This window comes from Lissotriton helveticus, chromosome 4_2 (assembly GCF_964261635.1).
Source record: "Lissotriton helveticus chromosome 4_2, aLisHel1.1, whole genome shotgun sequence".
NCBI classification, from domain to species: Eukaryota; Metazoa; Chordata; class Amphibia; order Caudata; family Salamandridae; genus Lissotriton; species Lissotriton helveticus.
Window position 1 is genome coordinate 112,513,981 of NC_136064.1, and position 23,547 is coordinate 112,537,527.

Consider the following 23,547-nt stretch of genomic DNA (forward strand, 5'->3'; position numbering starts at 1 on the left):
TCTTGTTGACTTGTGATAACCACATCAACCTGGTGATAAGAATCGTACCTGGGGCGGTGGGTTTCACATACCTAACTTTTAATGAGGGTGACACGGTCCCTATCGCTTACAAGTCACACTTGTACACTTTGGCTGAGTTTTCCACTGTGGAAAAAGTTTTGACAGCAGTGCAAATGGCGATTCTTAAGGAACGTGCACTGTCGCAGGGAAAATGCATTTTGGTTGTTACTCCGTATCCTGCCCTAGAGGCAGTGACGAAAGCCAGTGTACCTAATTCAAAGGCTTTGCACTCACGGTGGATAAAATGGGCAGCATCATTGACATCTCCGGATGTCACGTTCATTTTTGATTCCTCTCTGCAGACACAGGAGTTTTTGCAGTATGAATTTGTTCATCCTGCTCCTCTGACCATGCGGCCAATTAGAGGAATTCCATTGTATCATTTACACTGACGGTTCCCCGCAACCGGCTACGGATTCTAGACACGCCTATTCTTCAGCCTGCGCAATAGTGGTTGGTACTATGGTGGATGGTGAATTCAAGTCCGATGTCATACATACACAGACATTAGGGGACTGGACCGCCCAATTGGCAGAGCTTCTTGCTCTGATTCTTGCATTGGAGTACGCAGATCCTAGTGTGACTACTCTTGTCGTAAGTGACTCTTACTACTGTGTCCAATCATACAATGACAATTTATACTTTTGGACTCAAAATGATTTTCGTGATTCCAAAGGTAGCACAATAAAACATAAAATGATCTGGGTTTGAGTGACTGAACTAAAAGAACGGCTCTCGCTCGTGTTTGTGATTCATACTCTTGGTCACCAGTGTGTTGGAGTTCACGCTGTTGGCAATAGTCTTGCCGATGAAGCGGTGAAGACAGCAGTTGTAACATACTCAGTAGCAGCAGTTGCACGTTCCAAAAGTAAGATTGATGATGACATCTTGGCAGCTATTGCCGCAACAGAGAAGGGAGGTAATTACCCGAAAGGTTTCCCTTCTAAATACTCTTATCATTTAAGTCCTGATAAAGTTCCTTATGTGAAAATTAATGACGTTGGTGACAGGTTGATTCCCAACGTGGATCGCAGGCAGACTTTGATTACAGCGGGCCACGGGAGCATGGCCTCGGCGCATGCCAGCATGTCAGGTACTGTATCTCTCGTACAACAGCTTTACTGGTGGCGGGGATTGTACAAACAGCTGTGAGATTATGTCCTTCACTGTGACATTTGCCAGCAGATTAAACCTTCAACTGCTGTACGCCCGCCCCAGACACAATTGTACATATCAAGTAAACCACTTGTGTGTGTTTATTTAGATCACTGCAGTCCTTTCTCCTCTGATACTGCGTATAAGGACAGCTTAGTTGCAGTTGATTCTTGCACACGCTTTGTGTGGGTGTGGCCCTAAAGGAGTGCTGAATCCAGAAATGTTGTAAGGGATTTGCGTGTCTTTGTGGGAATTTTTGCATGTGGTACCTTCCACTCGGAGCAGAGTCCAGCGTTCGCCTCTAAGGCGTACAAGGATTCCATGAGTACATTGGGGGTCCAATTCAAATTTTCGTCTCCATATCGGCCTGAGGGCAATAGTGTTGTGGAGCAGATGAACCGTGACTTAAAGCAATCCTTGACAGCTAGGGTATTAGGTACAGGCCGGAACTGGCTAGCCCACCTCAATAGCGTTCAGCGTGCACTTAATAATCTCCCTAGAAGGTCTCTGGGTGGACGGACCCCATACGAAATGCTCTTTGGCATCAAAATGTTTGTGCCGTACCTTGAAGGTCTAGACCAAGCAGAGTCTGCGGCTCCCTTTGACGTAGATGAACATTGTACTGTTTTCCACAACCTACAAAAGACCTGTGACAATCTTGCAAAGGAACACATGCCCTCCACATCTGATGCTTCGCTGCAGATCACGGTAGTTGGCTGGCTACCCCAAGTTGGTGAATTGGTCCAAGAAAAGGTCGCAAACAAGAAGGAGTTTGGTACCTCATATCGTGCTCCAGTTCCTGTGTTTGGCGTGCAGGGTACACAAACAGTAATTTTACCTCCATTTCCTGGTCGTAATGAAAACAGGTACATCTCCATTGACAATGTCAAACTACACAGAGTAGCCGATTCTTCTTAGTATGACACCTGCGGTCTCTTGTCAAGCTATGCTGCGAAACTCTGTTTTGGCTCCGACACCTGCTGCCGGACCTGATGTTGCCATCGATATGAACACAGTTACAAATCCTTTATTGAATACACCAGCTGCTGATCCTCTTGATGATACTGAGTACACTTACCCCACAGATTTGTCAATGCCTGACTTAAAGGCCTTTGTGACTAATCAATCACGGTTTTCATTTGACACTAACTCTACCACATCAAAGTCTCCCTCAAAAATTTCCCTTTTTGCTGTTTGGTTTAAAAAGCATTTTTTGATTCCTCCTTGGACTTACATTTGGCTTGTGCTTTTTTCAATTCTTTTGTTCATGTTCATTGGATTTGTGGTGTATTTTTTCCGCCTTGTGAATGGCCACTATGTTAAAGAAAGAACTACAATTAGACTAATTGATGGAACTTTGGCTCCCCACTCCTCATCACACAGAATGAAGAGGGACCTAACATTCGTTAATATCACTGCATGGCCTGTCTCAGATAGGATAGTATGGGACGCTGTCAAATTCCAGATACACGGACCCACAGAGGTTATTAATGTCCCAAATATACTTCGTGTTTCAATGAGGGATGTGGTTAAACAAAATAGTTGCTCTGATGATTGGGACATCCAAGCCGTAGAGGCTCTATTTTTGGATTTGAAATATTACGCTGCCTTTGATGCTGAAGATTTGTACTTCGATTCTGCTAATTATGCTGATTTGTTCTGTTACCAACACTATGGCAATCATTTTCTGCACAAAGCAAACGCATTTAGGAATGTGGTTACTTACACACAATGGGAACATTGTCCAGCCCCAGTTGAAGAAAGCTCAAAACTCTTTTGAAAAAGTTTTCTTACTTTACTTATTTTAATCAATCCAACCCTGATGCATTTTATTTTAAGATGACTGAGAAGTCCTCTTCCAAAGTTAGACTTACCCACACGAAATTACGGTATTCTAAGTCCTTTATTAACCAATTGGCTGTTGGGGGCTATGAACTGTGGAAAGATACTATTGATCTTAAATCTGTTTGGGGTTCTAAAAGTTGGCAAGTGCAAGGCACTGAGGCTTTGCATCGTGCATGTCTTATCCCGAACCATATGTTGTTTCTGAATTCGACTATTTCACAAACCACCTGCTTTGGATTGGCTACGTCTAAAAAATTAAATGCTCCTTCAATTGCTGATTTGGGGGAATACTCCAATTGGAATAATCACACCAGTAAGTCCCTTACTGATTTACAGACTCTGTTACAAAATTCAACTTTTAACATTTCCAGTTTAAATCCCCAAGGCTGCCTGTTATGGCAAAAAAGGGCAGATTCATGCTAGCATTGTTTTCTAAATTTGGCCCTGGCTACACACAGGTTAGGGTGGATCCCCGTTTTGAGAGTGACCAATCTGTCACTACCTATTCTGTAGGCAAGCTTTGTCAGAACTGGCTCAAACACTCCACTTTAGCATCGGTTAAGCTGCACTTGTCGAAATTAAATGATGATGTTGATTTGAATGACTTTGTGAAAGGTCCTGCATCAGGCATGTCCAAACGATGGATATATGCTATTTACAATGAAGTTTGGAAACGATCCCAAATTGAAGCTGCTTCTAGATTGCGAGCTATTGATCAAGCTACTTTAGAAAAAGTGCTTGCGGTTGTAGATAATAGCATTAATACACTCTCTTCCCGTATTTACACATTAGACAATATTGTTTCTTTTGTTGTTGATATTGTGCAAGATAAAGTCTCAGTCCTGTACCATGGTCAAAATCAATTGCGTTCCATTATGCAGTTTGCATGGACTTTACAAACGTTGAAGGCTGGGAGGGTGCCTTGGGACTATATAAACACTTCTTCACTGTTTTTGCCATTTAATCAATTTATGTCAATGAAAGATGCTACATTTTCACTTTTGCATATTGAAAAATTGGAACCTTTACCATTCTCTGTGGCCGAGACAAATACTGCAGTTTGGCTTATTCATGGGTTAACAACGCTACCTTTCCCGCTGTTTAAATTTGAAGCATGTATGAAGCACTATGCCATAGGCAGGCTTGAACCATTAGGTAGCGCATATCTGCATGAGGTGTGGTCTCCTCTGTTCTCCTATAGGTGTATGAGGGAGGGAAAAGAAGTGTATTTAAAAGATGAGGATTGCACTTCCACCTCTGATCACTCTTTGGTCTGTAGGAATTTACAATTGCATGGTTCCTGTAATACAGAAGCACTGAATTTGGCCTGTATTTTAAAAGGTACACCCGCTCCGGCTATTACATCTACTTTCACGTTATTAGCAAACGGTAGTTATTTACTTTTAAGTAATGAAGATTGCTGTGGTATGCTGGCAGGGATTCCGTACATAGTGACTGTTTCCCAATGTGTTGTCTGCTGTAAGAATGTCCTATGACCTCCTCCGCATGGGAAGCTCGATGTATCCCTCTGGCCTTCCATTCTGACCTTGAAAGCAGAGTTCAACAAGATGAGTCGAATAAGAGCTCTTTTGTCTCAAAAAGAAGTTGCCCTTACATCTGCGCGTGAAACATTCGTCCTTCTCGTGGCAAATACTCGTACTGAGGAACATGCCTTACTTGTCAGGATATGCTCCGCAGGATCCGGATTTCGAAAATAAGGGTCCACCTCCTGATACCACCAACACCCTGAATGAATTACACAGGGGGTTGGAACTATCAGGCGAGGGAAAGAAAAGGGAAGGGTCAGCAGGGAAAGGAACCTGAAACAACAAAAGAACAAGAAAAATATAAACAAGGCCCAGAGATATTTCTACACTCATGTAATCTCACTAAACCCTGTATACCTGTTGTGAGTTGGAGCACAACATACTTTCTGTATTCATCAAATAGTCATTCAGTCTTTATGCTCCGGTAAACAAAAAGACACCACATGAATAGCATGGACTCTATACACCATTGATATATGATAACAGAATTCAGTGTTCGATGCAAGCAGCGTACCATAAAGAAATAAAGTGTCTTTGAAAAGATAAGGGGTTTTTTGTACTACAAATGGGATCGTGATATTTCCCTTTCTTCCCAATCCTATAAAGAAAGTCTTTTAGTAAGTTTAAGGACTCCTTCCTGTCCCAAAAAGGCACTATACTAAGAAATAACTTTCACAATGAAGATTCAACAAGCTGAAGGAGTACTCCTATAAAGTTAAGGCGGACGGTAGCGCGTGGCTGCGACCACCACTGCGCTCCGCGCAGAGCTGCATAGTTATCCAACAAACAGGTAACGGTAACGCGTGGTTGTGACCACCACTGCACTCCGCTCTCACAATAGCCCAAGGAAAACCACCCAGTATCCGGCAGCTTGTAGTTGCGACTACCACTGCTGCTTCAGAGAAATAGGAAATAGCGAAAAAGTGCCTCACAAGGGCAACGGTAGCGCGTAGTAGTAAACCACAGCACTCAGCTGCTCAACACCCCTGCACGGGTAAAGAGTACAGAAGAACGGTAACACGAGGCTGCGACCACCTCTGTGCTCCGCTCTAAGGCACCGACAAAAGAATAAGAAAAAACTGCAGCCTGAGTTAAACATACACTCTGTGCTCCTTTTGAAAGCACTAATGCAGTCACAGAAGTCTGTATCGCGTGGTTGGATTTCCCCACCGCGCTCTGATCTATTTAGCACAGGCCAAGCTCTTACCGAACCATAACCAAGACGTGCGGCAGCTTCCCTGTTCTAATCGGCAAGGAAATTCCAGAACGGACGATCACATCAACCCGGAAACAGACTCGTCGGGCACCGGCAATGCAGGAATTACCCAGAATTACGTGCACCGGCCATTGCGCTATTTCAATAGTTATACTTCCGCCCAACCGAGGATCATGGGAAATGTAGTTCTTAGTTGCTAGACAGGCGCCGTTCGATAAGTCCTGACAGTCGGTCCTCCCTCTTAGTACCTCATAGGGCCAGGTTTTGCAGGAAACCGCCTATGGAAAGAGCGCACAGCAGCAGGGGCATGTAAATTTGTACAGGGCTCCCAGGAGTCATCCTCTGCGGAATAGCCCTTCCATGAAACCAGATACTACAGAGCGCCCCTACTCCATTTAGAATCCTTAATGCTTTTCACCACGTATTCCAACCCACCGTCGCACAACACTGGTGGAGGAGCACAACGTCTGGCAGACAGAGCAGGCTTTCACAAACTGCTGTGAAATACAGGATGAATCCTAAGGGTCACCGGCAGTTTCAATTTATAGGCCACAGGGTTGATTTGTTTCAGGACAGTATAAGGTCCTATGTAACTAGGGTGAAAAACACTCCGTAGCTTAAACCGGATGTTCCGGGTGGACAACCAGACCCTGTCACCCACCTGTCTGTGGCGATCCCCCCAATGCTTGTACTCCCGTTTGGCCTTGATCAAATGCCCTTTCACAATTCGTTGCACAGCGTGCAGTATGTGGACCAGTCCCATAACAGTTGGCTAATTAGCCACTTCCACCGGAATGCATATGGGAAGGACTTTAGCATTAAAAACATAATTGGCACAGAAAGGTGACACCCTCACCGAGCTATGCCAGACGTTGTTTTAGGCCAACTCCGCCATCCACAACAGTAACACCCAGGACTCCTGGCCTTCCAGGGCATAGCACCTTAGGTATTTCTTTAGGGTTTGATTTAATCTTTATGTCTGCCCGTCAGTCTGCGGATGAAAACTGGTGGAAAGCGTGGATACTATGTGTAACGCTTGGCACCAAGACTTTCAGAATTTGGCGATGAACTGAGGCCCTCTGTCCGAGATTATGACCTCAGGCATTCCATGTAAACGGATGACATTAGTTAACAGCAATTGAGCCGTTTGCCCTGCCGTGGGAAGGTTCCTACATGGAATAAAATGTCCCATCTTGGTGAGGCTGTCAATAACCACCAAAATTGCTGTTTTTCCTTGATCAGGAGGCAGTCCCGTTATGAAATCCAGACTTATGCTTTGCCATGGCCTCTGTGGTGTAGGCATAGTCATGAGTTTCCCTTTTCTCTTGCTGTTCTCACTTTTAGCTCGGGCACAGTCTTCACACTTAGCCACCCACAAGGTCATGTCTGATTTCATAGATTCCCACCAGAAATGTCTTAGCATTAAATGAATGGTTTTCTTCACTCCCTGGTGTCCTGCCACCGGTGACCTGTGGCACCACACTAAAGCCTTTCTCTGGGTCTCCAGCATGGGCAAATACAACTTGTTGTTTACAAAAGGCAACCCCTGTTTCAATGTGCGACCGTTTTCCCTCGTACTCCAAGACACCAATGCAGTTTTGGTCTTCTTGTTCCTTATACTGTCCAAGAAATTCTCTGCTCCTAGCACACAGATTACTTTGGATGGTTCCACAATAGCTTATAACGCTGGTTTCGCACTTGAATCCTCCATATCCTGTAGTCTGGACAGTGTATCTGCTTTTCGATTGTCACTACCTGGACGAAAAGTGACCACAAAATCATATCCTGCAAAAAACAACATCCACCTCATTTGTCTCTGTGTCAAATGCCTAGCTGGCTTCATATACTGAAGGTTTCGGTGATCAGAATATACAGTAACTGGGAAAATTGCCCCCCACAAATACTGTCTCCACTCCTGAAAAGCCCTTTTGATCGCCATCAGTTCTTTTTCGGCGATTGTGTAGTTCTTTTCTGCTGGACTCAGTTTTTTGGACAGACAGGCCACAGGATGCAATTGCCCAGTATGTTGATCTCTCTGTGACAAAACGACCCCTATAGCGTCATCCGAGGCATCAGCCTCTACAATGAAAGGGAACTCAGGTTTAGGATGAGCCAATATCGGCGCTGAAGTGAAGGCTTGTTTGAGAAACCCAAAAGCTTCTTCCGCTTCCTTGGACCAATAAAATGTAACTCCCTTCCTGAGCAAGTGAGACAAGGTAACCGCTACCTGCGAAAAACGGAGGATAAACCTTCTATAGTAATTGGCAAATCCTAAAAAATATTGCACATCTCTCACGTTCTTAGGGGTGGACCATGTCTGTACTGCCTGTACTTTACGTTCTGACATTTGTAACCCTTCTGAGCAAAGCATCACTCCCACAAAATTCCACTTTCGTCACTCCAAACTCACATTTACTCAATTTACAAAAAAGACTGTGATCCCTCAATCGCTGCAGGACTTGGGTGACATGCTCTGTATGTAAACCAACTTCTTCCGAGTAGATAAGGATGTCATCTATGTACACCACAACACTTATGTCCACATACTCCTTCAAGACATCATTAAGGAAATACTGGAATGCCGCTGGGGCGTTACACAACCCGAACGGCATCAAGGTGTATTCGTATAATCCATAACGTGTCTTGAAGTCACGTCTTCCATTCATCCCCCTCACGGACACACACCAAATGATACGCTTCCTGTAGATCCAACCTGGTATAAATCTTGGCATCCCTCACTTGGTCCAGTAAAACAGAGATAAAGGGTAAAAGGTATCTGTTGCGTTCTGTGTGTTTATTCAGCACTCTATAATCCACACACGCTCTCAAATACCCATTAGCTTTAGCTATGAAAAACAAAGGAGAGGCAGCAGGGAATCTAGAAGGCCTGATTATTTCTATTTTCTGGTAATGTTCCAGATACTCTTTCAAATGTTTAGTTTCTGGTTCAGACAAAGCATAGACACGACAGGAAGGTATAGTTGCCCCATCCACAAGATCTATACAACAGTCGTACACCCGGTGTGGGAGTAACTGCTCTGTGTTACTCTCAGTGAACACATCTCTGTAAGTTTGGTATACCATGGGTAAGATCACTTCCTTCTCAGCAGCCGTGGCTATTAAAAGGGAAAAGACAAAGCCGCCGCCTGAGTGGACTGGTGAGAAATGAAATGGTTCTGACAGTCCTAAGCTAGGAATTGTACAGTCTTTGTCTTCCAATCAATAGTGGGATTGTGATAACTCAGCCACGGCATTCCTAAGATTACCTCATACTGAGGGGCCTCTATTATGTTCAAGGACAATTTGTCTCTGTGTTCGCCATCCGGGACTGGAACAGTTAACACAACCATCTCTGTTTGCTCTGTGATTAATCCAGATTTTAGTGGTTTGCCATCCACTGCCCACACCTCCTCCGGTGTTTCCCTCAACACCCTGTTTAATGACAAACTGGACACTAACCCATTGTCAATAAAATTACCTGTGGCCCCTGAATCAATCATTACCAGAACCTGGTAAATGTTCTGGTTACTCTATAAACTCATGGGAATTACAATGTGTGACGCAGTGTCCTGTACTGCCAAAATGGACAAAGAAGGGATCTTCCAATTCTTTTCCGCCTCTGACCCCTCTCAATTCTCCTCGGGCCTCAGCGCTGCAGCTCTTTGGCTCCTCCCCCCCGGCTAATCATTTAAGGCACACACCTGCCTGCACTCTTCGACCTGCTGCCAGATCTCCCGAGGCTTCTCCGGGAGCAACGTTACTTTTAGAACTTCCTGACTTTTAACTCGCCACCTACCTGCACTGCTGCAAAGCGCCTCGGACCCGGCGCTTTGATTCTTCCTGGCTGCTCCTCTCCTGCGCGCGACCGGACCGCCACCGCTGATCGCCCCCTCCTCGCCTGACTCTCGGAGGGGGACGGGCGGCTCCATCATCGTGGGCGGGTCTGGCCTCGGCGCTGCAGCTCTTTGGCTCCTCCACCCCCTGCCACGCCCCCTTGACCCTCCTTCCTCATGTGTCGTCCCTACATAACAGCCCCTGTCTTCCGGCGGCGCAGCGGGCGGGCGCAGCGGGCGCGACGAAGGCGCGCCGAAGTTGCGCCTAAGTTAAGCCCGTCTGCGCCCGTCCGCGACGGGTCGGGACCAGGGGCCACACACCCTGCTCCTCGCCTGGTCTATACCTCCTCTCAACTCATAGCACTCTCTGTCTTTTCCTCCCCACCTCCCCTCCATCCGCTACACACACTTGGTATTCTTTCGTCTTCCTCCCATCACCTGATGCCGATCACTCCCAACTCCTCTCCTATTACATCTCCTCCGATTGTTCGCCCCCCCCCTGTTCCTACTGTGGCCTCGGCCTACTTACTTAATACCCGGTCTGCTGTTAAACATCAGACAGCACTCTTTAATCTTTTGACTACTGACTGCCCTGACTTTTTATTTCTGACTGAAACTTGGTTTTCTGCTGACTCTCTCCCTGATCTTTTAGCCATCCTCCCCGACACCTATTACGCCCTCCGAGCTGATCGCTCGGATGGTAGGGCCGGTGGAGGGGTGGCAATGATCATCCGGTCGGCACTCAAATTTCAACTTCTTCCTCACTCCCCCATACCCAACGTGGACTACCTCGTGGCCCGTTCCCTTAATCTTCCCTCTCCTCTCATTGTTGTTCTTGTCTATCGTCCCCCCCAATCGATGCCTTCTTTCGTAGTTTCCATCCAGGATCTTCTGGCCACTCTGGTAGTTAACAATTCTTCCGTTTTACTTCTTGGAGATTTTAATTTCTGGCCGGGAGATCCTAAGGAAGATCTCCCTTCCAAAGATTTTTCTGCCACTCTTCACTGCTTGAATCTCACTCCCTATGTCACAGCCCCTACCCACGTTCAAGGTCACATCCTTGATCAAATTTGGTCTTCCTGCCCCCTTGCCTCACTTCCCTCTATTTCCCCTTGTGTTTGGTCGGATCACCACATCATTTCCTTTTCTGTTCACTTGGGTGCAGTCAACAAGCCCTCTCTTCCCAAAAATCTCCTGGCCCGCAATTGGAATCAGATTGACCTTGACTCTCTCTCACTTTCTCTTGCTTCTTCCGCTCCTGATCTTACCAACCTCTCTCTTGAGTCTCAGGCCAACGTTATTAGTACATGGCTCTCCACTTCGTGTGATCGAGTGGCCCCGCTAAAAAAGATCAAGGCGGTCCGCCCTCACGATGCGCACAGATGGTTTTCTCCAGAGCTCAAAGCTCTAAAACTCGACCTCAGGCGGTCGGAACGTCTCTGGAGACGGCAGTACTCTCCCTCTCTGCGCACTAAATACAAACTACTCCTCACCGATTACAAAAAAGCTATTCTTGCGGCCAAAACCTCCTATTTCACTGAGAGAGTAGCTCTCGCTACAAACAAATCTCGTGAAATCTTCTCCCTAGTTCACAATCTTGCCACTTCCGACCGTTCTTCCCCTTGTCTGGTTCCCTCTCAGTCCCTCTGCTTGTCACTTAATGACTTTTCATAGACAAGATTGTGAAGATAAAAGCTAACATTCCGATGGTGCCCCAACTCATTCCCACTTGCTCTGTTACTCTCACTCCTCCCTCCTTCGTCACTTTTCCCCCCATTTCTCCTGATCTATTTCACAACTACCTGCTCAAGGTTAAATCTGGCTCCCCTATGGACTGTGCACCGGCGCGCATTCTTAAAACTCTTTTCACTAACTTTTCTGCTCCCCCGCTCACTCTGCTTAATTTTTCTTTGGCCTCCGGCTCCGTTCCCTCATCATTTAAATCCGCCGTTGTTCTCCCCATTCTCAAAAAACCCGGTCTGGATCCTTCCCTCCCTGCTCATTTCCGTCCCATCTCCCTCCTCCCCTATTTAGCTAAGATCCTCGAGACCCATGTCACTTCCTGCCTCTCCTCCTATATCGAGGACAATGGCCTTTTAGCCTCCCATCAAGCGGGCTTTCGCCCAGGCCATTCTACGGAGGCAGTGGTTCTCGCGGTTCTGGATGAACTCAAGGGGAAGGCAGACTCCAACCTTCCCCAAGCCCTGGTCCTTCTCGATCTGTCCGCTGCGTTTGACACGGTCGATCACTCCATCCTTCTCGACCGTGTCAGCGCAGCGGGCATTCGGGGCGCGGCCTTCTCCTGGCTAGCGTCCTTTCTTCGGGATAGGTACCAGGCGGTTCACCTCTCTGGTTTCTCTGCCCCCCCCCGTCCGGTCACCTGTGGTGTCCCCCAGGGTTCTTCTCTTTCCCTTCTTCTCTTTCCCCTCTTCTCTTTAATCTTTACATCCGTCCCCTTGTCACTTCTCTTCTTGAGCTGGGGGTCTTGGTGTATAGCTACGCAGATGACCTCCAGCTCGTCTTTGATCTTTCTTCCTCTCCTGATTCTCTCCCCAAGTTCAGTTCCACCTTAATTTTTATCTCCGAGTGGATGAGCGCTAACCACCTTAAGCTCAACCCCGATAAGACGGAACTTGTCCTCACGGGTGGTCGATCTAATCCCTGGTCCCCAGCACACTGGCCCCTGTCTTTTGGTCCCCCTCCCACACCTTCTTCCTCTGTTCGCACCCTCGGCATCAAAGTCAGTTCTGACTTAACAATGCACAGTCAGATTAGTTCTGTTGTGTCTTCCTGCTTTTCATCCCTCCGTCTTATCCGGAAAATCTCGCGTTTTTTCACCACTGATGCACTTAAGACCATAGTCCTGGCTTTAGTCATTTCTCGACTCGACTATGGGAAAATGGCCTGTACGTGGGCATCCCCGCCTACGAGTCCCGACGCTTACAGGCCATTCAAAACCAAGCTGCTCGCCTCATTCTTTCCCTTCCTAAATTCTCTCACATTACTCCTGTTCTTAAATCCCTTCACTGGCTCCCTATCCGCTTCAGATCTCTCTTCAAATTAGCCTGCTTTGCCTTTCGAGCTCACTCCCGCTCTGCCCCTGTCTACATCTCCTCCCTAATTTCAACCCACGCCCCCAGTCGTACCCTTCGCTCTTCTTCTCTCTCTCTTCTGCACATCCCCCGTTTCCGCAAATCCAGAACTGGTGGCACTCGTCTCTCTGTTTTGGCCCCCCAGTTCTGGAATAGCCTTCCTCTTCACATTCGCTCCATCCCCATCTACACCCATTTCCGAAAGGCCCTCAAAACCTTTCTTTTCACCCAGGCTTTTCCTTCTTAGGTTCCCCAGATCCCCTCTGTGAGCCCTGACCAGGTCCCCAGCGCCAGGAAGCCGCTTGACCGCAGTGCGCTTTATTAAATATTTTCATTTCATTTCATTTACTAAAACTAGTACCTGTGGAAGACACAGCTAATTTTTTTCTCGACCATCCCTCAGTGGTTTTAGGTTTAGAGGGGCATTCCCTGACATAATGTCTTTTTTGCCCCAGTACATACATAGCCCCTGTACCCTGCAGCTGTCCCTTTCTTCTCTGGTTAATGGGGCTCGGACAGCGCCTATTTCCATAGGTTCATTCCTGTCGACAGAAGGAGGCAAACCTTTGCGTGGGGTATTCTCAGTCCGGAAATATCCTCTGTCCCATTTTCTCCCCCACCCCCCTCTTTCTCCCAGTCTGCCATCCAATCTTAAGGTTAAATTGATCATGTCTGCACTTGTGGTAGGCTGTGGGTCAATTTGTGCTATAATATCCTTTAATCCTTCCCTCAGACCTTGATAGACTAATGACATTTCCTTCTCCTCTGGCCAAGAGGTTTCAGCTACTAACCTATTAAAGGTTGTTAGATAAGTGACTAGATAATTTCTCCCCTGTCTGAGTTCCAACAGTTCTTTATCTGCACTGAAAGTGGTAGCCCTTCTATCAATAACCCTCTTGAACTCTGCCCTAAAAGCCGACCAGTCAGACAAGACAGCGTCATTATTCCTTATCAGAGGAACTGCCCAATTAGCTGCATCCCCAATCAAATATGAGATGGCGAATGCCACCCGAGAATGGTTATTGGGAAAGGAAGCAGGTTTGCAAGAAAAATGCAACAGTATCTGTGTTAGAAACACCTGAGTTTTAGAAGGATCCCCTGAGTATCGCTCGGGACTAGCCAAAGGAATGGGCGGAGGGACTGTAACCTGTACCTGGGGATTGGAAAGGGAAGCATCAAACGGATTCCGAGTTAATTTGTCAACCCTTTCTCTGAGCGCTGTGGTTTCTGCCCTGGATGCTGCCAGTTATGCTGCACTAGTACTAATGCCTGAAGGACATTCTCTATGGAGGCCATTACCCCCGGCAGCTGTATCGGGCGGAGCAGAATTCTTGCGGTGCGCGTAATTCTGTCAGAATATGCTCCACAGGATCCGGATGTCGAAAATAAGGGTCCACCTCCTGATGTCACCAACACCCTGAATGAATTACGCAGGGGGTTCGAACTATCAGGCGAGGGAAAGAAAAGGGAAGGGTCAGCAGGAAAAGGAACCTGAAACAACAAACATTGCACATCTCTCACGTTCTTAGGGGTGGACCATGTCTGTACTGCCTGTACTTTACGTTCTGACATTTGTAACCCTTCTGAGCAAAGCATCACTCCCAAAAAATTCCACTTTCGTCACTCCAAACTCACTTTTACTCAATTTACAAAAAAGACCGTGATCCCTCAATCGCTGCAGGACTTGGGTGACATGCTCTGTATGTAAACCAACTTCTTCCGAGTAGATAAGGATGTCATCTATGTACACCACAACACTTATGTCCACATACTCCTTCAAGACATCATTAAGGAAATACTGGAATGCCGCTGGGGCGTTACACAACCCAAATGGCATCACGGTGTATTCGTATAACCCATAAAGTGTCTTGAAGGCATTCTTCCATTCATCCCCCTCACGGACATGCACCAAATGATACGCTTCCAGTAGATCCAACCTGGTATAAATCTTGGCATCCCTCACTTGGTCCAGTAAAACAGAGATAAGGGGTAAAGGGTATCTGTTACGTTCTGTGTGTTTATTAAGCATTCTATAATCCACACACGCTCTCAAATCCCCATTAGCTTTAGCTATAAAAAACAAAGGAGAGGCAGCAGGGAATCTAGAAGGCCTGATGAATCCTATTTTCTGGTAATGTTCCAGATACTCTTTCAAATGTTTAGTTTCTGGTACAGACAAAGCATAGACACGACAGGAAGGTATAGTTGCCCCATCCACAAGATCTATACAACAGTCGTACACCCGGTGTGGGAGTAACTGCTCTGCCTTACTCTCACTGAACACATCTCTGTAAGATTGGTATACCATGGGGAAGATCACTTCCTTCTCAGCAGCCGTGGCTATTAAAAAGGAAAAGACAAAGCCGCCGCCTGAGTGGACTGGTGAGAAATGAAATGGTTCTGACAGTCCTTAGCTAGGAATTGTACAGTCTGTGTCTTCCAATTAATAGTGGGATTGTGATAACTCAGCCATGGCATTCCTAAGATTACCTCATACTGAGGGGCCTCTATTATGTTCAAGGACAATTTGTCTCTGTGTTCGCCATCCGGGACTGGAACAGTTAACACAACCATCTCTGTTTGCTCTGTGATTAACCCAGATTTTAGTGGTTGCCTTTCACTGCATACACCACCTCCGGTGTTTACCTCAACACCCTGTTTAATGACAAACTGGACACCAACCCATTGTCAATAAAATTACCTGTGGCCCCTGAATCAATCATTACCAGAACCTGGTAAATGTTCTGGTTACTCTATAAACTCATGGGAATTACAATGTGTGACGCAGTGTGCTGTGCTGCCAAAATGGACAAAGAAGGGATCTTGCAATTCTTTTCCGCCTCTGACCCCTCTTGATTCTCCTCGGTTTTACTAAGACTAGTACCTGTGGAAGACACAACTAATTTTTTCCTCAACCATCCCTCAGTGGTTTTAGGTTTAGAGGGGCATTCCCTTACATAATGTCCTTTTTTGCCACAGTACATACATAGCCCCTGTAACCTGCGGCTGTCCCTTTCTTCTCTGGTCAATGGGGCTCGGACAGCGCCTATTTCCATAGGTTCATTCCTGTCGATAGAAGGAGGCAAACCTTTGCGTGGGGTATTCTCAGTCCTGAAATATCCTCTGTCCCATTTTCTCCTCTCTCCCCCTCTTTCTCCCAGTCTGCCATCCAATCTTAAGGTTAAATTGATCATGTCTGCACATGTGGTAAGCTGTGGGTCAATTTGTGCTATAATATCCTTTAATCCTTCCCTCAGACCTTGATAGAATAATGACATTTCCTTCTCCTCTGGCCAAGAGGTTTCAGCCACTAACCTATTAAAGGTTGTTAGATAAGTGACTAGATAATTTCTCCCCTGTCTGAGTTCCAACAGTTCTTTATCTGCACTGAAAGTGGTAGCCCTTCTATCGAAAACCCTCTCGAACTCTGCCCTAAAAGCCGACCAGTCAGACAAGACAGCGTCATTATTCCTTACCAGAGGAACTGCCCAATTAGCTGCATCCCCAATCAAATATGAGATGGCGAATGCCACCCGAGAATGGTTATTGGGAAAGGAAGCAGGTTTGCAAGAAAAATGCAACAGTATCTGTGTTAGAAACACCTGAGTTTTAGAAGGATCCCCTGAGTATCGCTCGGGACTAACCAAAGGAATGGGCGGAGGGACTGTAACCTGTACCTGGGGATTGGAAAGGGAAGCATCAAACGGATTCCGAGTTAATTTGTCAACCCTTTCTCTGAGCGCTGTGGTTTCTGCCCTGGATGCTGCCAGTTCCTGCTGCACTAGTACCAATGCCTGAAGGACATCCTCCATGGAGGCCATTACCCCCGGCAGCCGGATCGGGTGGAGCAGAATTCTTGGGGTGCGCATAATTCTGTCAGGATATGCTCCGCAGGATCCGGATGTCAAAAATAAGGGTCCACCTCCTGATGTCACCAACACCCTGAATGAATTACACAGGGGGTTTGAACTATCAGGCGAGGGAAAGAAAAGGGAAGGGTCAGCAGGGAAAGGAACCTGAAACAACAAAAGAACAAGAAAAATATAAACAAGGCCCAGAGATATTTCTACACTCATGTAATCTCACTAAACCCTGTATACGTGTTATGAGTTGGAGCACAGCATACTTTCTGTATTCATCAAACAGTCATTCAGTCTTTATGCTCCCGTAAACAAAAATACTCCACATGAATAGCATGGACTCTATACACCATTAATATATGATGACAGAAAACAGTGCTCGATGCAAGCAGCGTACCATAAAGAAATAAAGGGTCTTTGAAAAGATAAGGGGATCGTGAAATTTCCCTTTCTTCCCAATCCTATAAAGAAAGTCTCTTAGTAAGTTTAAGGACTCCTTCCTGTCCCAAAAAAAAGCACTATACTAAGAAATAACTTTCACAATAAAGATTCAACAAGCTGAAGGAGTACTCCTGGAAAGTTAAGGCGGACGGCAGCGACCACCACTGCGCTCCGCACAGAGCTGCATAGTTATCCAACAGATGGGTAACGGTAACGCGTGGTTGTGACCACCACCGTGCTCCGCTCTCACAATAGCCCAAAGAAAACCACCTAGTATCCGGCAGCGTGTGGTTGCGACCACCACTGCCGCTCCGGAGAAATAGGAAACAGCCTCACAAGGGCAATGGTAGCACATAGTAGTAAACCACAGCGCTCCGTTGCTCAACACCCCTGCACGGGTAAAGAATACAGAAGAACGGTAACACGAGGCTGAGACCACCTCTGTGCTCCGCTCTAAGGCACTGACAAAAGAATAAGAAAAAATGGCAGCGCGAGTTAAACAGTTAAACAGACACTCAGCGCTCCTTTTGAAAGCACTAATGCAGTCACAGAGGTCGGTAACGCGTAGTTGGATTTCCCGACCACTCTCCGATCTATTTAGCACAGGCCAAGCTCTTACCGAACCAGAACCAAGACGTGCGGCAGCTTCCACGTTCTAATCGGCAAGGAAATTCCAGAACGAGAGATCACATCAACCCGGAAACAGACTTGTCAGGCACCGGCAATGCAGGAATTACCCAGAATTACGCGCACCGGTCAATGCGCTATTCCGATAGTTATACTTCCTCCCAACTGAGGATCATGGGAAATGTAGTTCTTAGTTGCTAGGCAGGCACCGTTCGATAAGTCCTGACATTACTAAACACAGATCTCCCCCTGCATTTTGGGGCGTTGATTCACACTATCTTTAATGCCTCCTCGACCACAGGCTTGGCACACTTTTTTAAAGTAGTAAGTTCTGGCCTTGTGACCTCTTTCCAAATTATATTCGGTGTAATACCGCCATTTTTTCATTCTATTTTTTCCAGCCTGTTTGGAGGTTTCCCATTAATACTCGCTCTTGCTGCCGGTAAATTGCTGTTGATTTTCTTCCTGAAAAAAGGTTGCACATTCTGTGCCCCTCGACAATCTGCGCCGGCTCCGCCAGCTTCGTAACCGGATGCTTGAATACTATGGATCGCTGCCACTGGCTACTCTAAGTGTGGCGTATGGTTTGTCTTTCTGGTTTTCATACTTTACGTGCGTGCAGCCAGTTTTCCACTGCCTGGATTGCAATTTTGAATGGGCTCTGGATTTGTGTCTCTGCAACACGGTGTCTCCTAACCTGGATTATGATCTACTAATGAGTCCCTTAGTTGCTCTCGAACTAGACTGTTCTGGTATTGGGATTATGGCCTGTGCAGCAGCTCATGGAGTCCTAGGCAATTGGAATATATGGACTGCAGCCCATGACTTTCTGGCATGCAGTTATCTCGTAGAACATCCAAGTTGTCCTCTGATGGTGCTAGAGGCTCCGGCTGTTGAAGAACACGTGTGTTCTTTTCCATTACTGAATTGGATGGCTGAAATGTTCACTGACGAAAACAACGACTTCCTGTTGGAGGCGGTTGCAACGTACTGTGCCTATACGCTGTTGGATTGAAGTTACAATTTTTTCTGCTTCATAGACACGTAATGGACTGATGAATATTTTTCCTTCATTTTTTTCCTTTTTTCACATTTCACGAGTTACATGTGTTTTGTCATTTTACACCCCTGTTGGGTTTTACAATTTTTATTATTCCTAATTCAGATTTTACTCCCAACTATCCAGTTTGGCGAAATTATAAGCTTGGTTCATTCTCATTCGAACTTGAACTCTGCGTTCTAAAAAATTTGCCCCCGCTATTGTGCGTTCTCCGATCAAGGGAGGGTGTAGTGAGGGCTGGGCCTTGTTACTCCCACTGCTTTGTTAGCATAGGCTTATTAAAAGTTTAAATTTCATGTTACCTTTTTGCCGCTTTTGCACACGACACTACATATGAATGTTGTTGTAAGTTAGGCCGTGTGAAATGCTTTGTGAGAAGTTGGCCTGATATATGATGCTCACTAGTTCTAGTGATCACCTTGTATCAGTCCAAACAACCCTTATGGTGATTGGTTGTAAGTCAACCTTATAGACCAGCTATCCTAATGGTAGCATGGACAAAGCAGTCTTAGGCTAAACTCTTTTGGCATGTGAAGCCAGCTGTTTTACCACAATATAACCCCTTGAATACCAGATGAAAGGACACCACACAGGTTGTTATGAAAATAAACAGTATATTTATTAATAACAACACCTCTGAACTCTTTATGAGGTCAGAGGGCTAAGCACATGACAATCTCTTACGAAAAATACTACAAGTTGCACAAAATTACAGACAAACCATATACTAAGTAAGTGGAATGTGAGAGTCGATAAAAGAAATGGAGCTGTCCAGAGGCTGTAGGATCGATGGGACCATGCTACACTAACTTCAGGTAAGTAATAGGAGGGCCACGGAACGCGTGTGCAGAGTGTGAACTCACACGCGAGATGGGTAACAACGTCTATGGACAGTACAGTTCAAGTAAAAGGTAAGTACGGACAATCCTGACTAGGTAGGACAACAACGACTGTGGAATTGGACACTAGGACAGTTAAACTACCCTTGAGCACCGAAATGCTCTCGTAACCTCACCCACGGACTGCGGGTGCAAAGGTGCCAAAGTGTGTCGGGTTCTCGCGTTGAAGTCAATGGAACCTGAAAGAAAAGATGCTGCAGGCGACCAGGAGGAAGATGTACGGTGCGATCCAAGGGTGGATCGGTGAAGAAGAGGACCTGAAAGCAGAGGGGACAGTGTTCAAAGTCACTAGCCAGTGACCGGTGTGGAACCAGGAAGGAACCAGATGCTGCCGTCGCGATCAGGTGTAGAGTGGACGCTTGACTCTGCAGCCACGTGGACCAGGAGGCGTCTTCGACGACCAGGATGGAGGCACGAGCTGTCCCACGCAGGCTCTAGCTGTCGGTGGTGTCGGATCCGGGATTGGAGTCAACAGGCCTTGGCAAAGGCAACCCACGCGGTGAAGGGAAAAGACATCTGGTGCGGACTAGGAGAGTCCGGGGTGCCCTTCTTTTGGAAGGGAGCAAGGGCCAGTCTGGAGTAACCAGATCAGCAGCAAAGATTTCAAAGTTCGTCGTCTAGGAGGCCACTAGCCAGCCGGCAAGTGACCAGACAACACGTCGAGCAGCAAACAAGCAGAAGGGCCCCACGCAGATCTCGTGGATGCTGGAGGGCTGCTCTTCGGTGCAGGGGCTGCTCGGGGCTGGGGCTTCTCAATCCCCAAAGCACTTGGTCTAGTTTACCTCGGGAGTCGTGCTGGAAGCGAAGTGCAGGTTCGTTCAAGATGGCCGGTCCCACGTGTCTCGTCGCACCCACGGGTCTAAGCTTTGCTGCAGATGTGAGTTGAGGTCGGAGAGGTCTGGGAATCCGGGTCTCGTCGGGCTCTGAAGTCTGGATCCTCGAGGGAAGACGACAAAGCGAAGCCGCTGGACGCTTGATGGTGCCTGCAGTTGCAGGGTGGACACTCCTTGCCCACAAGGGAGATTCTTCAGTCTTCTGTGGAACGTCAAAGGCCAGAGTTTCTTCATGTTGAATAGTTCAGGATAATCTAATTTGGAATGGGACCAGAGCCTACCTTTATTCTCCTAAAGGGGGCTGCACTACTGACTAGGTCCCTCCCCTGGGTGGGACCAGGAAGGGGGGTGGCTACACCCACTATCCTTTGTCCGGTTTCCCGCCAGAGCTGGGGCAGGGATGCCCCAGCAACTGGTTTGAACCAGTGTATGCACAGGGCACCTTGTGTGCCCCAGGCATGTCTCATTCCTTTCAGGCCTATCCTCCCCAATACACAAAATCCTGTCTGGGGTGGTGCTAGCACCTCCCAAGGCAGGAAACCCTTTGTCCAAGCCATCCTCGCTGGAAGGACTCCCAGCAGCAGGAGGTCAGACTTGTGTCTGTGGTGGCAGCATCCATTTTGTGATGCTGAGGCTCGAGTTAACTTTAACCGGGTGTAGGAAGGTAGATCCCTGACTATGGTTGCCCCCAACTTTTTTGCCTGGTGTTTTGCTGGTTTTCTGACTTAGTTGACCTGGGGCCCTGCTATTCAGGACCCCAGGCCTACTGCTCTCTCTGTAAAATGGATTCCATGTACCTTAGGTACATATCTAATTGGATACTGAGTCACCTTGTCAGTCCCTGTACAGTGTACCTTAGGTACCCCGGGCATAGGTGTACCCAGGGCCTACCAGGGGCTGCAGCATGTATTATGCCACCCCTGGCTGGCCATCCAAATCTGACACAACTGGCTGCTTGACAGCTGGGGCAAGGTGGTGTAATCACCCTTTGCTTTAGATATAGTATACCTATATCTAACCCTAAAAATGGACACACAGATCTCCTATCAGTCACTCCTATGGCAGGCCTTAACAATCCTGAAGGCAGAGTGCTTGGAATCGTGTGAGATAGTGCTCTGGCATGAGCTGAGCCTGTCTGCGGCTTTCGGGATCCATCCCTTAGCCGTTTCCATGATATCGCATACCATATACTCTTAAGTGCATTATAATCCTCGCGGTTATATGCCAACTCTGGTATCGCTTTATCAAAACATGTTGAGTAAGGTGTCATACGAATTGGAATACTAACCCCTCGCCAATTCTGGCGACGGGGTTAGCATTCCACCCTTCTAGAGGGACACGACATGTATGTAACCTATAACCCCGGTTAAAGTCAGACAGAGCCTTAGCATCCACAAAATGGATGCTGCCACCGAGACACAAGTCTGCCCTCCTGCTGCTGGGAGTCCTCCCAGAGCAGGAGGCAAGGACAAAGGGTTTCCTGCCAGGGGCGGTGCCAGCACCGTCCCAGACAGGGTTTTGTGTATTCCAGGTAGGCAGGGCTACAGAGGAAGGTGACTGCAAGTGGCACCCCGGTGCTCACTGTGCATAGGCCGGCTTGAACCAGTTCCAGGGGCACACCAGCCCCTAAGCTGGGGAAAGCCCGCCAAAGGAGAGGGGTGTAACCACCCCCCTCCTGGTCCCACCCATAGGGCAGGACTTAGTCGCGTGCCAGCCCCCTTTTCCAAGATAAAGGTAGGAGCAGGCCCCCTTCCAAATTAGATCATCTTTGGAATCAAGACACGACTTTCTCCGAAAGGACTTCAAGATTTCTTCTTCAAGATTCTCCCTTGTGACTAAGGAGTAGTCACCCTGCATCCGCAGGCACCATCTTAAGAAACACTGCGGTCTGCTGTAAGTCCTTCCTCCGGAATCCGACTGCCCAGCTCGACGAGAACCGGCTTCCCTGGCACCTCTGACCTCTACCCACCTCTACAGCCCAGCTGAGAACCGTGGGTGCGACGAGACCTCGAGGGACCGGCCATCTTCAAGACTGCACGACTTCTTTCCAGCACGACCGCCGAGGGATCCTCTGGTGAGTGCTTTGGGGTCCGAGAAGCCCCGACCCTGAGCAGCCCCAGCACCGAAGTTCAGCCTCCCAGCATCTCCACGATCTGCGTGGGGCCCTTCTGCTTTTTGCTGCTCACCGCGTTGTTTGGCTACTAGCCCGCTGGCTTGTGGCCTTCTTAACGACACCTGACGACATCACTGTTGCTGGTCTGGTTGTCCCAGACTGGCCCTTGCTCCTTTCCAAGAGAGGAGCACCCCGGACCCTCCTGGTCCACTCCAGATGCCATTTTAGGTCCACCGCGTGGGCTTGAATTTGCCAAGACTTGTTGCCCCAATCCTGGGTCCAGCGACGTCGAGAGCATCATCCATCGTGGGACAGCTCGTACCTCCATCCTGGTCGCCGACAACGCCTCCTGGTCCGTGAGACTACAGAGCCCAGCGTCGCCCACTCACCTGACTGCGGTGACTTCGCCCGGTGCCATCCTGGTGCCCACTTAATCACTGGCTAGTGATTCAGAACTTGGTCCCCTCTGCTTTCAGGTTTTCTTCTTCCCTGATCCAGGCTTGGATCACCACGAACTTTCTTCACTGGCCGCCTGCCAGCAACTCTTTCTTCAGGCTCCTGGATCTTCAACATGGGTTTCCGACGCAACTTCAACCCTATGCAGCCGCAGCCCCTGGGCTAGGTAACCTGAGTACTCCGGTGCTCCAGCATAGTCCAACACCCTAAGTGTTCGGATCCACTCCCGTTTTCGACCCACCTAGTCGGGTTCGCCCGAGAACAGTAACTTTGTCTTTACTAGCTTCCATAGACTTTTTCCCGCCTTACGCAGAGGAGGCATCGCTATCGTCCATAAGAAATCAATACGCATCTCAACCAGCTCAGACGCCAACCTCGCCAACTCCGAACACCTCCACTTCCAAATACACATCGACCCCAAGACCACACTCAGAGGCACCCTCCTCTACAGACCACCAGGACCCCGCGCAAAATTCAGTGAAGACATCACGGACTTCATCACTCCACACG